Below are 13772 nucleotides of genomic sequence, written 5' to 3'. Positions count from 1 at the left end.
AGATGCATCCTTCTCCCTTTGCCTCCTGATCTCTCCGTACTCATATCCCTCCATCCTTATCCTTCTACTTCCTACCCCTCACTTGTCTAATTCATATTCACACACCTCCTTAAATATCAGTGCTTCTGTACTGCCATCCTAGATGTGTTCCCTGAATTTATCCTACCTCAACCTAGATGAGGTTAGGTTCTTCTGTAGCATGCATGTTCACAAACTATATTCTCCAATGGTAACATTTTAAAATTTTTTGTAATTTAGTTGTCTGCCTGCCACACTGTTCTGGGTCTCCATGATGGCTGGGATCAGATGTCTTTTGCACACAGTTGTATCTGTGGCACTTAGGACAGAGCCTGGCACATAGTAGGTGTTTAATAAACACTTGTTGGCTCTGGTTTTGCTGGAGCAGTTGGTACCTTCTGCCAAAAACAACTACAGAACTAGACTAAATATATTAGGTGACAATTTTCATGTATGGAATAACATAAAGTTACAATCATTGAGGGAAGGGAGACTCAGGAAATAAGTCCAACAGTGCTTCAGATCTCTGCCTGTGGCCATTTTACACCCATAGTACAGCAAGCTGGAGTCCAAGGAGAGAAAGCTGTCCTGTAGAACTGAGGAGGCAGAGGTGAGAGTGTAGAGCAGCTAAAAAGGCTGGAATCTGCAGGTCAGGCTGGAGAGGAGGGAGCTATGCGTGCCTATGGGCTGGGCTGCACGTCCGCAGAGCAAGACTGTATGAGGCTTATCAAAGAGTAATTGTTAGGATTGAGAATGGAGCAGAGGTCAATCTCTGAGTGAATACCAGACATTGAGCAGGCTCAAGATGTCAGAAGCTTGGGCTAAACAGAGTAGAGCGATCTTCTTTAGCACTTCAGGTATTCAGCCAAGACATCAGAGAGCCTGTGCCTTAGAAATGAGGTCAGCACCCTCGGTTAAGGCCTACTACATCCCCTAACGTTGCCCAAACCAAGCCTTGACAAGATCCACAGCAAAGACAGTTTGCACTTTGATTTCTGCCAAGTTAGAGGGTCTTTTGAAAAACTTTGGACTTTCTTCTAAACCCCCTAACAAAGCGTAAAACCAAGCCTACACAGGTTCAAGTTCATCAGCCAGTAATTGAATTGCATGCTAGAATAAAAATCAAAATTCTCTGGAGAGAGATAACAGAATCCAGGGCCTTTACAAAGCAACATCTGTAATATTATGCAAACAGTAAAAAAAATATATATATGTATAATAATAGGCCTACAAAGAAACAGAAAAAGGTGAACCACAGTTTAAAAAAAAAAAAAAAAAAAAGACAGTCAATAGAAACCAACCCAAGGTGGCCCAGATTTCCCATTTAGTAGACAGGCTTTAAAGTAAATATTATAAATATGTTCAATCAACAAAGGGAAAATATATTCTAAAAATTAAAGGAAAATCTCATGGAATTAACAGATAAGGAATATCAGCAGAGAAATGGAAACTGTAAGAAAAGGAAAATATGGAATTAAAATGTATGATAGTCAGAATGAAAACTTCACTGGATAAAATTAAAAGCAGATTGGATAGGGCAGAAGAGGCAATAACCTTGAAGACAGATCAATTGAAGTTATGGAATCTAAAGGTCAGAGAGAAAAGAATAAAGGAAAATAAGCAGAACCTCAAAGATTTGTGGACTAATGCCCAACTCTCTAACATATGTGTAAGAAAAGTCCCAGAAGGAGAAAAGAGTGAGAATAAGGTAGAAAAAAATAGTTGAATAGCGGCTGACATTTTCCCAAATTTGGTGAGAAAACAATGGCTTCCAGATCCAATAAACTCAGTGAACCCCAAACAGGATAAATACAAAGAAAACTACACCTAGTCATATCACGGTCAAAGCACCAAAACTAAAGGTAAAGAGAAAATCGTGAAAGCAGTTATAGAATTTAAAAAAAAGATATACTATATAGCGAGGTGCAATGATAAGAATGAATGCTTACCTCTCATCAAAACTGGAGAGCAAAAGACAATGGAATGGTATCCTTAAAGTGCTGAAAGGAAAAAATAACTGAAAAAGTGTCTCACTATAATTCTATATCCAGCAAAAATATCCTTCAAAAATGAGTGTGAAATAAAGGCATTTTCAGATCAATGAAAGCTGAGAATTTGTAGCCAGCATACCACTCTGCAGGAAATTCTAAAGGATGTCTTTTAGGCTGAAGGAGAAGGATATATGAACTCAGAACTATAAGAAGAAAAGGAGAGTACCAGAAAGATAGATGGTAAAGAAACAAGTGAATAGAAAATACTTTGTTCATTTTCCTTCTCATAATATCTCTGACAACTGGTTGTTTAAAAGAAAAACTAACGTAAGGTGAGGTTTATAATATATGTACAAAACTATGACAATAGAACAAAGGGTTATCACAGCTTTAAAGTTATACAGTGTGAGGTTATTGCATCAGTGAAGTAGGAAGTGAGAAATAGACGATGTAAAGAGTAGGTGTAAAGTGTGAAGTTGTACAATGTTGGCTCTAATAGATTTTGATGATTAAGTTTTCATGTTATTGGAACAACCACTATATGAAATAAAAATAGGTATAGCTAAATAAACCAACAGAAAACTACAAATAGAATACTAAAATATTTGACCCAAAATAAGCCTCAATAAATTTCCTAAAATTGAATTTTTCAAAGTATATGCTCTGCCCACCATGACATTGAATTAGAAATCAACAATGAGATATCTAGGAAATCCCAAAATATTTGGAAATTATAAATAACTGATAGAACAACAATAGAATCACAAGGAAAGGAGAAGACATTTCATATTAAATGGTAATGAAAATGCAAATATCAGTATTTACAGGACACAGCTATAGTAGTGCTTAGAAATTTATTTCTTTTAATGCCTGTATCAGAAAATAAGGAAAGTTTAAAGTCAATTATCTAAGTTATCATCTTAGAAGCTAGAGAAAGAAGAGAAAATTAAAACCCCAACTGAATAGAAGGAAAGAAATAATAATGATTAGAGCAGAAGTCAATAAGCTAGAAAACAACAATGCAGAAAATTAATAGAATTATATGTGGGTTCCTTGTATAGACTTTTAAAAAAACTGATAAACCCTTATCAAGATTAATCAAGGAAAGAAAAAACTCAACAATTTCAGGTATGAAAGTGGGAAATCCTGTGAACTTTGGAAGTCTAATAAAGGAATACCATCAAAATCTTAATACTAATACATTAGATGAAATAGGCAAATTGCGTGAAAAAAACAAAATTCACTTGATAAAATAGAGTTTCCAAGCCCTATATCTATTTTATTTTTTTATCTTCATTTTATTGAGATATATTCACATACCACGCAGTCATACAAAACAAATCATACATTCGATTGTTCGCAGTACCATTACATAGTTGTACATTCATCACCTAAATCAATCCCTGACACCTTCATTAGCACACACACAAAAATAACAAGAATAATAATTAAAGTGAAAAAGAGCAATTGAAGTAAAAAAGAACACTGGGTACCTTTGTCTGTTTGTTTGTTTGTTTCCTTCCCCTATTTTTCTACTCATCCATCCATAAACTAGACAAAGTGGAGTGTGGTCCTTATGGCTTTCCCAATCCCATTGTCACCCCTCATAAGCTACATTTTTATACAATCGTCTTCGAGATTCATGGATTCTGGGTTGTAGTTTGATAATTTCAGGTATCCACCACCAGCTACCCCAATTCATTAGAACCTAAAAAGGGTTGTCTAAATTGTGCGTAAGAGTGCCCACCAGAGTGACCTCTCGGCTCCTTTTGGAATCTCTCTGCCACTGAAGCTTATTTCATTTCCTTTCACATCCCCCTTTTGGTCAAGAAGATGTTCTCCGTCCCACGATGCCAGGTCTACATTCCTCCCCGGGAGTCATATTCCACGTTGCCAGGGAGATTCACTCCCGTGGGTCTCTGATCCCACGTAGGGGGGAGGGCAGTGATTTCAGCTTTCAAGTTGGCTTAGGTAGAGAGAGAGGGCCACATCTGAGCAACAAAAAGGCATTCAGGAGGAGGCTCTTAGGCACAATTATAGGGAGGCCTAGCCTCTCCTTTGCAGCAACCGTCTTCCCAAGGGTAAAACCTCTGGTAGAGGGCTCAACCCATCAAACCACCAGTCCCCTATGTCTGTGGTCATGTTAGCAACCGTCGAGGTGGGGTAGACCAATACCCCTGCATTCTCCACAGGCTCCTCAAGGGGGCTCTACATATTTTTTTCCTTGTTTTTTTTTTTTTTTTTTAATTTTTTTTTTTTAATCAACTGTATGAAAAAAAATAAAAATAAAAATAAAAAAAAAACAACATACAATAAAAGAACATTTCAAAGAGACCATAACAAGGGAGTAAGAAAAAGACAACTAACCTAAGATGACTGCTTTACTTCCAACATGTTCCTACTTTACCCCAAGAAAGTTACCTAATATAGCAACATTTCTGTGAACTTGTTCCTACTATATCCATTAGAAATTAACAGACCATAGTCATTCCTGGGCATCCCCAGAACATTAAATAGCTTATCTGTTCTTGTTGGATTATTGTTCCCCCTTCCTTAATTGCTCTCTATTGCTAGTTCCCCTACATTCTACATTATAAACCATTTGTTTTACATTTTTCAAAGTTCACATTAGTGGTAGCATATAATATTTCTCTTTTTGTGCCTGGCTTATGTCGCTCAGCATTATGTCTTCAAGGTTCATCCATGTTGTCATATGTTTCACGAGATCGTTCTTTCTTACTGCCGTGTAGTATTTCATCGTGTGTATATACCACATTTTCTTTATCCACTCATCTGTTGACGGACATTTGGGTTGCTTCCATCTCTTGGCAATTGTGAATAATGCTGCTATGAACATTGGCGTGCAGATATCTGTTCGTGTCACTGCTTTCCGATCTTCCGGGTATATACCGAGAAGTGCAATCGCTGGATCGAACGGTAACTCTATATCTAGTTTTCTAAGGAACTGCCAGACTGACTTCCAGAGTGGCTGAACCATTATACAGTCCCACCAACAATGAATAAGAGTTCCAATTTCTCCACATCCCCTCCAGCATTTGTAGTTTCCTGTTTGTTTAATGGCAGCCATTCTAATCGGTGTTAGATGGTATCTCATTGTGGTCTTAATTTGCATCTCTCTAATAGCTAGTGAAGCTGAACATTTTTTCATGTGTTTCTTGGCCATTTGTATTTCCTCTTCAGAGAACTGTCTTTTCATATCTTTTGCCCATTTTATAATTGGGCTGTCTGTACTATTGTCATTGAGTTGTAGGATTTCTTTATATATGCAAGATATCAGTCCTTTGTCAGATACATGGTTTCCAAACATTTTTTCCCATTGAGTTGGCTGCCTCTTTACCTTTTTGAGAAATTCCTTTGAGGTGCAGAAACTTCTAAGCTTGAGGAGTTCCCATTTATCTATTTTTGTTTTTTTTTTTTTTTTTTTGCTTGTGCTTTGGGTGTAAAGTCTGTATCTATTTTAAAAAGTAAATTTTAAATAAAACCTTCTCATAGAGAAAACTCCAAGCCCAGATGACTTCCCTGGTAAATTCTATGAAGTATTTAAGAAAGAAATATTACCAGTCTTACATAAACTCTTTCAGAAAACAGAGAAGGTAGGAACATTTTCCATCTTGTTTTGTGAATTAAACATAACTGATAGCAAAACCTGGCAACAACATTATAAGAAAAGGAAGTTACAGACCAATACCCCTCATGAAGATAGATGCAGGAATCCTCCAAAATGTATTTAAAAATCAGATCAATGAGAACCACTTTACACCCACAAAGATGGCTATTATTAAAAAATAAAAAGCAAAATAGCAAGTGTTGGTGAGGATTTGGAGGAATCAGATCCTTCTAGTGCCTTGTTGGTGGAAATGTAAAATTGCAGCCACTGTGAAAAGCAATGTGGTGGTTCCTCAGAAAGTTAAAAGTAGAATTACCGTATTATCCAGCAATTTTACTCATAGGTATATCCCCAAACATAATGAAAACAGGGTCTCAAACAGATACTTGTACCCCAATGTTTATAGTAGCTTTATTCACAGTAGCCAAAAAGTGGGAACAATCCAAGTGTCCATCAACAGATGAATGGATAAACAAGATATGGTACATACATACAATAGAATATTATTCAGCCATAAGGAAAAATGAAGTTATGAGACATGCTACAACATGGAAGAACCTTGAAAACATTATGCTCAGTGAAATAAGCAAGGTACATAGGTACATGTGTAGGGAAATCTAAGGGCTCTAGAAGAATCAAAATTATTTCATATATTGAAAAAGAACAAACTTGGAAGGTTTATACTATTTAGTTTTAAGTCTTAGGTAAAGCTGCAGTAATCAAAATAATGTTGGAATTGCACAACAATAAACATACAGATCAATGGAACATGATGGAGTTCAGAAATAGACCCACATATTGATGGTCAGTTGATTTTTTACAAAGATGCCAAGGTCATTCAATTGGGAAGATAGGGACTTTCCAATAGTAGATGCTGGAAAATCTGGATATGCATATGGAAAAAAATGAATGTCAATCTCTTTCCTCACACCATATATGGTGTTAATTAAATATGTATATAGATCTAAATGTAAAAGTTGAAATAAAACTTTAAAAATAGTTTTTAAAAGAAACCATTGGAGAAATCTTTTGTGGAGATAGGCCAAAACTTTTTTTTAAGATACATAAATTATAAAAGTATAAAAGAAAAAATTATAAATGGGACTTCATAAAAAAGTTCTTTTCTTCTTCCAAAGACACTGTTCAGGAAATGGACAAGCAAGCTACAGAGAGATGAGAAGAAAAATATTTGCAATACATGTATCTCACAAAGAACTTGTATCCAAAAAATATAAAGAACTCTTAAAAATCAATAAGATGTAGACAACTCATTAAATAAATGGGCAAAAGAATTGAAAAGGTACCAATGCATACACAGTACAAATAGCTGTTGTTAGTCATCAGGGAAATTCAAATTGAAACCACAGTGAGATATAACTACTAGAACAACTGAAATTTAAAAGTCCCAAAAGACCCGAATAGGCACTTTTCCAAAGAGGAAGTACACATGGCTAAAAAGAATGAAAAGATGCTCAAAATCACTAGCTATTAGGGAAATGCAAATCACAACCACAATGAGATCTCATTTCACACCTATTAGGATGGTCAGTATCAAAAAAACAACAACAACAACAAAATGGGAAACTACAGGTGTCAGAGAGGATGTAGAGAAATAGAAAGAGTTATTCACTGCTAGTGGGAATGTAGAATGGTGCAGCTGCTATGAAAGACAATTTGGCTGTTCCTCAGGAAGCTAAGTATGATCTGGCAATCCAGCTGCTAGGTATAAGATACTCAGAAGAACTGAAAGCAGGGACACAAACAGACATTTGCACACTGTTGTTCCAAGCGGCATTATTCACATATTGCCAAAAGATGGAAATGACCCAAGTGCTTGGCAGCTGATGAATGGATAAACAAACTGTGATATATACATACATGGAATATTATTCAGCTGTAAGAAGAAATGAAGTCCTCATGCACGTGACAACATAGACGAACCTTGAGGACATTATGTTGAGTAAAAGAAGCTGACACAAAAGGACAAATATAGTATGGTCTCACTAATATGAACTAATTATAATAAGCAAACTCTTAGAGCTAAAATCTAAAAATATAGGTTACCAGGAGATAAAAAGAGAGTAGAGAATGGGGAGTTGATTCTTAATTTGTACAGAATTTTTAACAAGGTTTATTGTAAGTGTTTGGAAATGGGTAGAGGTGATGGTAACACATTACTGTAAGGGCAACTAACAGTGCTGAAATACAGGTGTGATTATGGTTGAAAGGGGAAGTTTGGGGTTGCGTATGTCACCAGAAAGAGAGCTAAGGGATAAAACATGGGACTGTATAACATAGTGATTCCTGTTGTGGATGATGACTGTGGTTAATTGTGCAAATATAAGAATGTTCTGACATGAACTAGAACAAATGTATACCACTATTATAAGGTATTAATAATAGGGTGGTGTATGGGGAAAAACACAACTAATACAAACTATGGACTATAGTTAACAGTAATATTGTAATATTCTGGCATCAATTATAACAAAGGTACTATACCAATGCTAAGTCTAAAAAGTAGGGAGATACGAGGGATATGGGTTTTTTTCCTTTTGGAGCAATGAGGAATGTTCTCAAGTTGATTGTGGTGATGGATGCAAAATACTGATTATACTGAGAGCCATTGACTGTTCACTTTGCATGGACTGTATGGTGTTTGAATAAAACAGTTTTAAAAAAATTTTAAGTCCAAAACATCAAGTTTTGGTGAGTATGTGGAGCAATTAAAATTCTCATACGTTGTTAGGAAGAGTGTAAAATGATCCAATCATTGAAAACAGTTTGACTGTTTCTGTGGAATTAAACATAAATTTTCTGTGTGACCCAGTAATACTACTCTTTGATATTTACACAATGGAATACTGCTCAGCAATATAATATGTGAGCTCCTGATGCACACAACACCTTGATGACATTTTGCTCAGCAAAAGAAGCCACACACAAAAGTGTATACATTATGTTTCCATTTAGACAAAGTTCTAGAACCAGCAAAACTTACCTACAGTAATAGAAATCAAATTAGCATTTGCCAGGGATGGGAACAGTTGAGAAGGAGTAGAAAGGAACTTCCATCTGGGGTGATGGAAATGCTCCACATCGTGATGTACACATATTTACACTTCAGTGAAGTTGGCTTTAAAAAAAATAAACTTGTTGAATGAAAGTGGAGAGGTTGAGAAACTTGCCCAAAGTCATATCACACAGCCAGGAGGCTATAAATCTGGATCCGCCTGTCTTCTCTCCACTGTGCTCAGAAGCTGTCTGGACATTGGTAGCCTGTTGACCCCACCACACCATTGCTGTCTTTATACCTCACCCCCCAGAACATTGCCCACCCACATTTAAGTTCCTTCCAGGCTGTGCCAATCACTTACTTAGAAGGGTGACAGTGGCTAGTCTTCCTGAAAGCAGGCAGAGACAGCGGGTTTTCAGTCTGTCGCCAGTAGAGTTGTGGTTAGTAATGACTTTGAGAAATGAGTGCCCTTGCACCAGAGCCTTCCTGGGAATGTTTAAAGCCTGAACAGCATAATCCTTGCCCGAAGTCTGAAGTGACTCTTACATAGCACTTTCATCTACAGGGTGTTTCGTCTCCAACTTTTCCTCATGGAATTGGAGAAGTTGCTGTACCCCTTCAGCTTTAACTCCTAAAGAGAAGTCCTAAATGAAGGTTTTTAGGGACTGCAAACAGCTTATACTGACATCCATTGTCAGTTCGGAGGGCATTTTTATTGCCTTTGGCCTGGTTGAGTGACTGCCCTGAACAGATAGCCAGAGAGCACTGGGTTAATGGAGCCCCATCAGGTGACCAAAGGAATTTTCTTACCAAGAACGAGCACCTTAGCCTCCCTCTCCTGTAACTCATACCAGGCATGGGACAAAGGGATTTCTGAGTTGCTTTTATTCTCCCAGGTGTTCATCATTCTGTGTTAATGACTTGCATTTACAGTTGGTTGAATCAGGGACAAAAAAAGAGGAAGGGATAAACAAAGAGCTTGGCCACTTGGATTCAGAAATGAGGTTAAACAGACCTCATGGACCTTGGGTTTCCTACCAGACAAGTCAGAGATAAAATTACCCCAGAGGAGCCCAAGGTCTCAGGTCAGGCTTTGCAGATGTCCAGGTTCAGTTTCTGGGAAATTGGATTTTAGAAAAACTGGAATGGTTACATACACAGTTGTCTTTGTCATCACTGCCCAGAGTGGGATTTGGAAACTCCTGCCTGCCCCAGGTGGAAATACCAACAAAGGCTTCAATCTATTTGCTTCACAGCAGAATTTGTGAAGCATGATTTGATGTTTTTCAGGTAATCAGTGATTCATAGTTCTTACATAGCACAGACAGTAGAGTTGTAAGTGGAGGTTTGTCTACTGCCACCTCCTAGAATTTCAAATATGGTCCTCTGGGTTGCATACAATGGACCCAAAGCATTTTGATTAAATGTGAAAAGTTTTCCTTCTGGTTGATGAATTTAATTCCAAAGGAGTAAAATTAAGCTGGAGTAATTTTTTTTTTTTTTTTGTAACTGTTGTTTTATCATATTTGGCAAGTTCCAACATTTCCTGGAGTTTTTTGTTTGTTTTTCTTTTTTTTTTTTTTTTTTCCAAGGCAGGACCAATAGATGTCACTTCTTTCGTTCTAAGCACAGGGCCTCTAATCCTAGTAGAGACCAGCAGGTGAGGGATTCTATTTATTATTGGGAGCTGAGACCCTGCACTTCTTATTGTGGGTGACCTGAGGAAGAGGTAAAACAAAGCACCCCTGGTCAGCCTTTTGCTTTCATTACAAACGTGATTATTAAAATAGCAGTCTGTATTATCACATTCATAACCTCAGCATTTGAGGAACTATCTTCCTTTCCAGTCACTACATCTTGTCTCATATCTTACACTTCAGCTATTCAGTCATCCTGCTGCCTCCCCACTCTAGTCTGACTTGTGTGTCCTCGTCTCTCAAGGGTGAGGAATCGGGTCCTCTTAGAAGCCTTCCCCAAATCCCCCCCCAGCCTCCAGGCTGCTCAGGTGCCTTTTCCCTGTGTCCCTGTGACAACCTCTATGCCCTCCTCTGCACTTACCACACAGCCCTAGCTCCATCCTGTGAGTGTCCCGAGAGTAGGCGTTGGGGTCTCATTCATACATGGTTCATAGCGCTGTGGTTCAGTAAACATTCATTCTTATCAAGAACCTTAAATGAAACATAAAAGTTCTCTGGAAGCCACGGTAGATGCTATAAAGTCTGTACACTAGAATTCAGGCCTTTGACTCCTGGGGGAGCCCTTGGGACCCAAACCAGAGCCTGTTCATTCTCACTCTGGATTTAATTGCAACAAGCTTAATACCCTGGTTTTTCAGGGATCAGAAAGACCATTAGGGGAGAAGGGTGGTTACTGGTGACCCTTAATAATGGCGAGCCAGGGTCGTGAAGGTCCCTCCTTTCGTAGCTGTTTTCCAATTCCCATTGCATAAATAACTGCTCTCTGCGATGGCCTCAAAACTGCATCTTTCCAATATTCCATCTTTCAGATGAAAATTAGAAAAATATAGAAGAAGTTAACATGTGACTTTAATTGTTTCTAATTATAAAAGTAACACTCACTGTAAAAACCTTGAGAAATATGGAAAAGTATAAGGAAGAAATAAATGTCATCCCAAATCCCACAACTTAAAGTTAACATCTGTCAAAATAGAGGTACATATATTTTTTCCTTTCTGTGCTAATCTGCATCTTTGGCTAAAACTGAAATGCTGCATATTCATGTCTGTGGTCTTTTTAACGGAAAATGTTTTCACTGTCACAGCCACCATCAGCAACAGCAGCGTCTATGCATCTCTGCTGTTTACTGGACACTTGCTAGACGCATCACCTGAGGACATGCTTAATAAAGTTTTATTGCTGATGATGGCTCCACCCTCATCCTCACCCCACCCCCACCCCCTTCTAATGTTGAGTGCTTGTTTGCTTAACCCTGGAGATTTTTTTCACTTGTCTCATCCTCTGCAGAAGGTATCTTGGAGAAACTGCTGCTAAATCTTTCTTCCCTCTGCAGCAGGATGTTTAAAAAAGGTTGAACAGCAGTGTGTGTAAACAATTTCCTCATAGCAAAAACATTTTGCTAGTTAATATACATGTTTTTTATTTTCTTACCTTGTGATATTATTTTGAGGTCTCTGGTAGAATGGACCATTCCTCTTCATTAAAACCTCAGTATGTCTGGAGGGGCTGGCTTTTGTTTTCCTTCCTGCTTGCTTCAAGTGTTGTATGTAGCCCTAGGGCCATGAGTTGTCCCCTCTGTTCTAGCAAAGAAGCAGGAGGTTAGGAAAAAGACTGAAGGAAAAGAAACAAGTGTGGCAGACCCCATATTTTTGCACTGCTGAAGCTTATGATCCCCTTGCTGGGCAGCAGTGTGCATTATCTGAGGGTATCCTCGAGGGCTGTGGGTAGAAGAGAAGAAGCAGGACTGAAGAGCAGTATTTCCTCCCCCCACGAATTTAGCCCAGGGTCTGGCTTTTTTAGACTTCAAGTCTGAGAATGATGTTTTGTAAACTACAAATGGATGAAATTTCCCTTGGAGTCCCCTTTTCTTTTTGATGCCGATAGCCTTAGAGAAACTCTTGCCAAGTACACTGACTCACAGCAGCCTAAAGAATAGCCACTTACCTACTGACCTAGTTCTGCTAGTCAGGTATGTGGAGCAATTGGGATTCCTGTTACTGCCAGTCACATCCATGAAGAAGGTGAGCATACTGGTTTTAAAAAGTTTGTAAGGACTGACATGCGTGCCAGGGGTGGTTCAGGGTGGTTTTGCCACCTCAGCCTTCGTCAGGCCCCCTGCGGCCGTCCTCCCGAATGAACACAGCATGGGTATGGAAACCTGTGTTTCCTGTGCAGATGCAGCTTTTGGATGTCTCTTGTTAGCCACCACCTGTCCCCCCATGGCTCCACCTGCGTCCTTCCCCTATAGAAAATGCAGACAAGCCAGCATGCCCCAAAGCTCATCCCATCCTGCCTCTCCCCTTGTCAGTCAGACTCAAATGAAAGCTGCTGGCTCGGTCAGAGGACTTGCTGTATTTAAGTGGCCTTTCCCGTGACCTGTGTTAGTCAACTTGATCTGAAAAGTTGTGCTTTTTGTATGTGACTCTTGCTGTTCACTCTTTGTTCTGAAGTTCTTCTAATCAGAGAGGGAGACATTTAGTAGACATAGGGGATTTTTTCTTTTCTAACTAAGGTATAACTTTAAATAGGAAATAAGAGGTCTTACGTTTTACTGTCCTCTAATAGGGATCTGCCTGATGAAACTACTGATGCACCCAGGGGTAAGCAAGAACATGACTCTGTCCATTGCTTGGCTGGGAACGGGAGGTAACACTCCAAGCCAAGTCTGTGGCTTTAGAACCACAAATAAAGATGGTTTCTGCATATGCGTATCCTTTGGTAAAATGCCAGTTTCCTCACAAAATATCCTCCTATGCCTCTAGCCTTTACCCCTCCCCACCCCGAAAAGGATAATCGGTGGCCCCTCCAGGCCTCACTTCCTATGTTACTTGCTTAGAGCATCCCTCCCTGACCCCTCTCCCTCCACCAAATGACCAGGGTTCATTGCTTCCTCTAGTTTCCCTTCACAGGGTTTACTGGAATTTGTAAATTTGCTTGTTTATGTTACTTTTTAAAAATTTTTAGTAACATGTTTTTCCCACACCAGACTCCTTATGGGTAGTCTGTTTTTTTTCCTCTCTTGGGTCCCCAGCACGTAATTCAGCAGCTGGCTAACCAGGGACTTGCTAAATGTTAGTGAGTGATGAAATCCAGTGCCCTGAGAGGCTCCTGAAACAAAGCTTTTCATACTGTAAATCTTAACGACATCCCTTTTTAATTGAGACGTGCATTTCTTTCATTAAGCGTTCTTAATTTCCACAGTGCTTTATTCACACCACTTACCTAGGACTTATCACACTGTGCAGGTAACTTTTTTAAGGGTCCGTTTCGCCTGTGGAGATTGTCTCTCCCTCCATTCCCACTCCTGACCAGTGCACTCAGTAATCTTTTGATGGACTGAATATAATTTCTAATGTTGATGTGATTCTGGGACTATCATTAGCCTTTCTTTTGGCTGCTTTGTCTTTAGGGTTTTCCTTTTT

General features: G+C 38.7%; 1 protein-coding gene across 1 annotated transcript in view; it reads left to right on the top strand.

Moving 5' to 3' along the window:
• Positions 1–13772, top strand: part of PRKCH (protein kinase C eta) — a 247447-nt gene that overhangs the window by 168490 nt on the left and 65185 nt on the right. The window lies entirely within an intron of this gene.

The sequence above is a fragment of the Choloepus didactylus genome, chromosome 4 (genome assembly GCF_015220235.1).
Source record: "Choloepus didactylus isolate mChoDid1 chromosome 4, mChoDid1.pri, whole genome shotgun sequence".
Lineage (NCBI taxonomy): Eukaryota > Metazoa > Chordata > Mammalia > Pilosa > Megalonychidae > Choloepus > Choloepus didactylus.
Note: the sequence above shows the minus strand (reverse complement) of the source record. Positions and strands in the feature narration are given on the sequence as shown.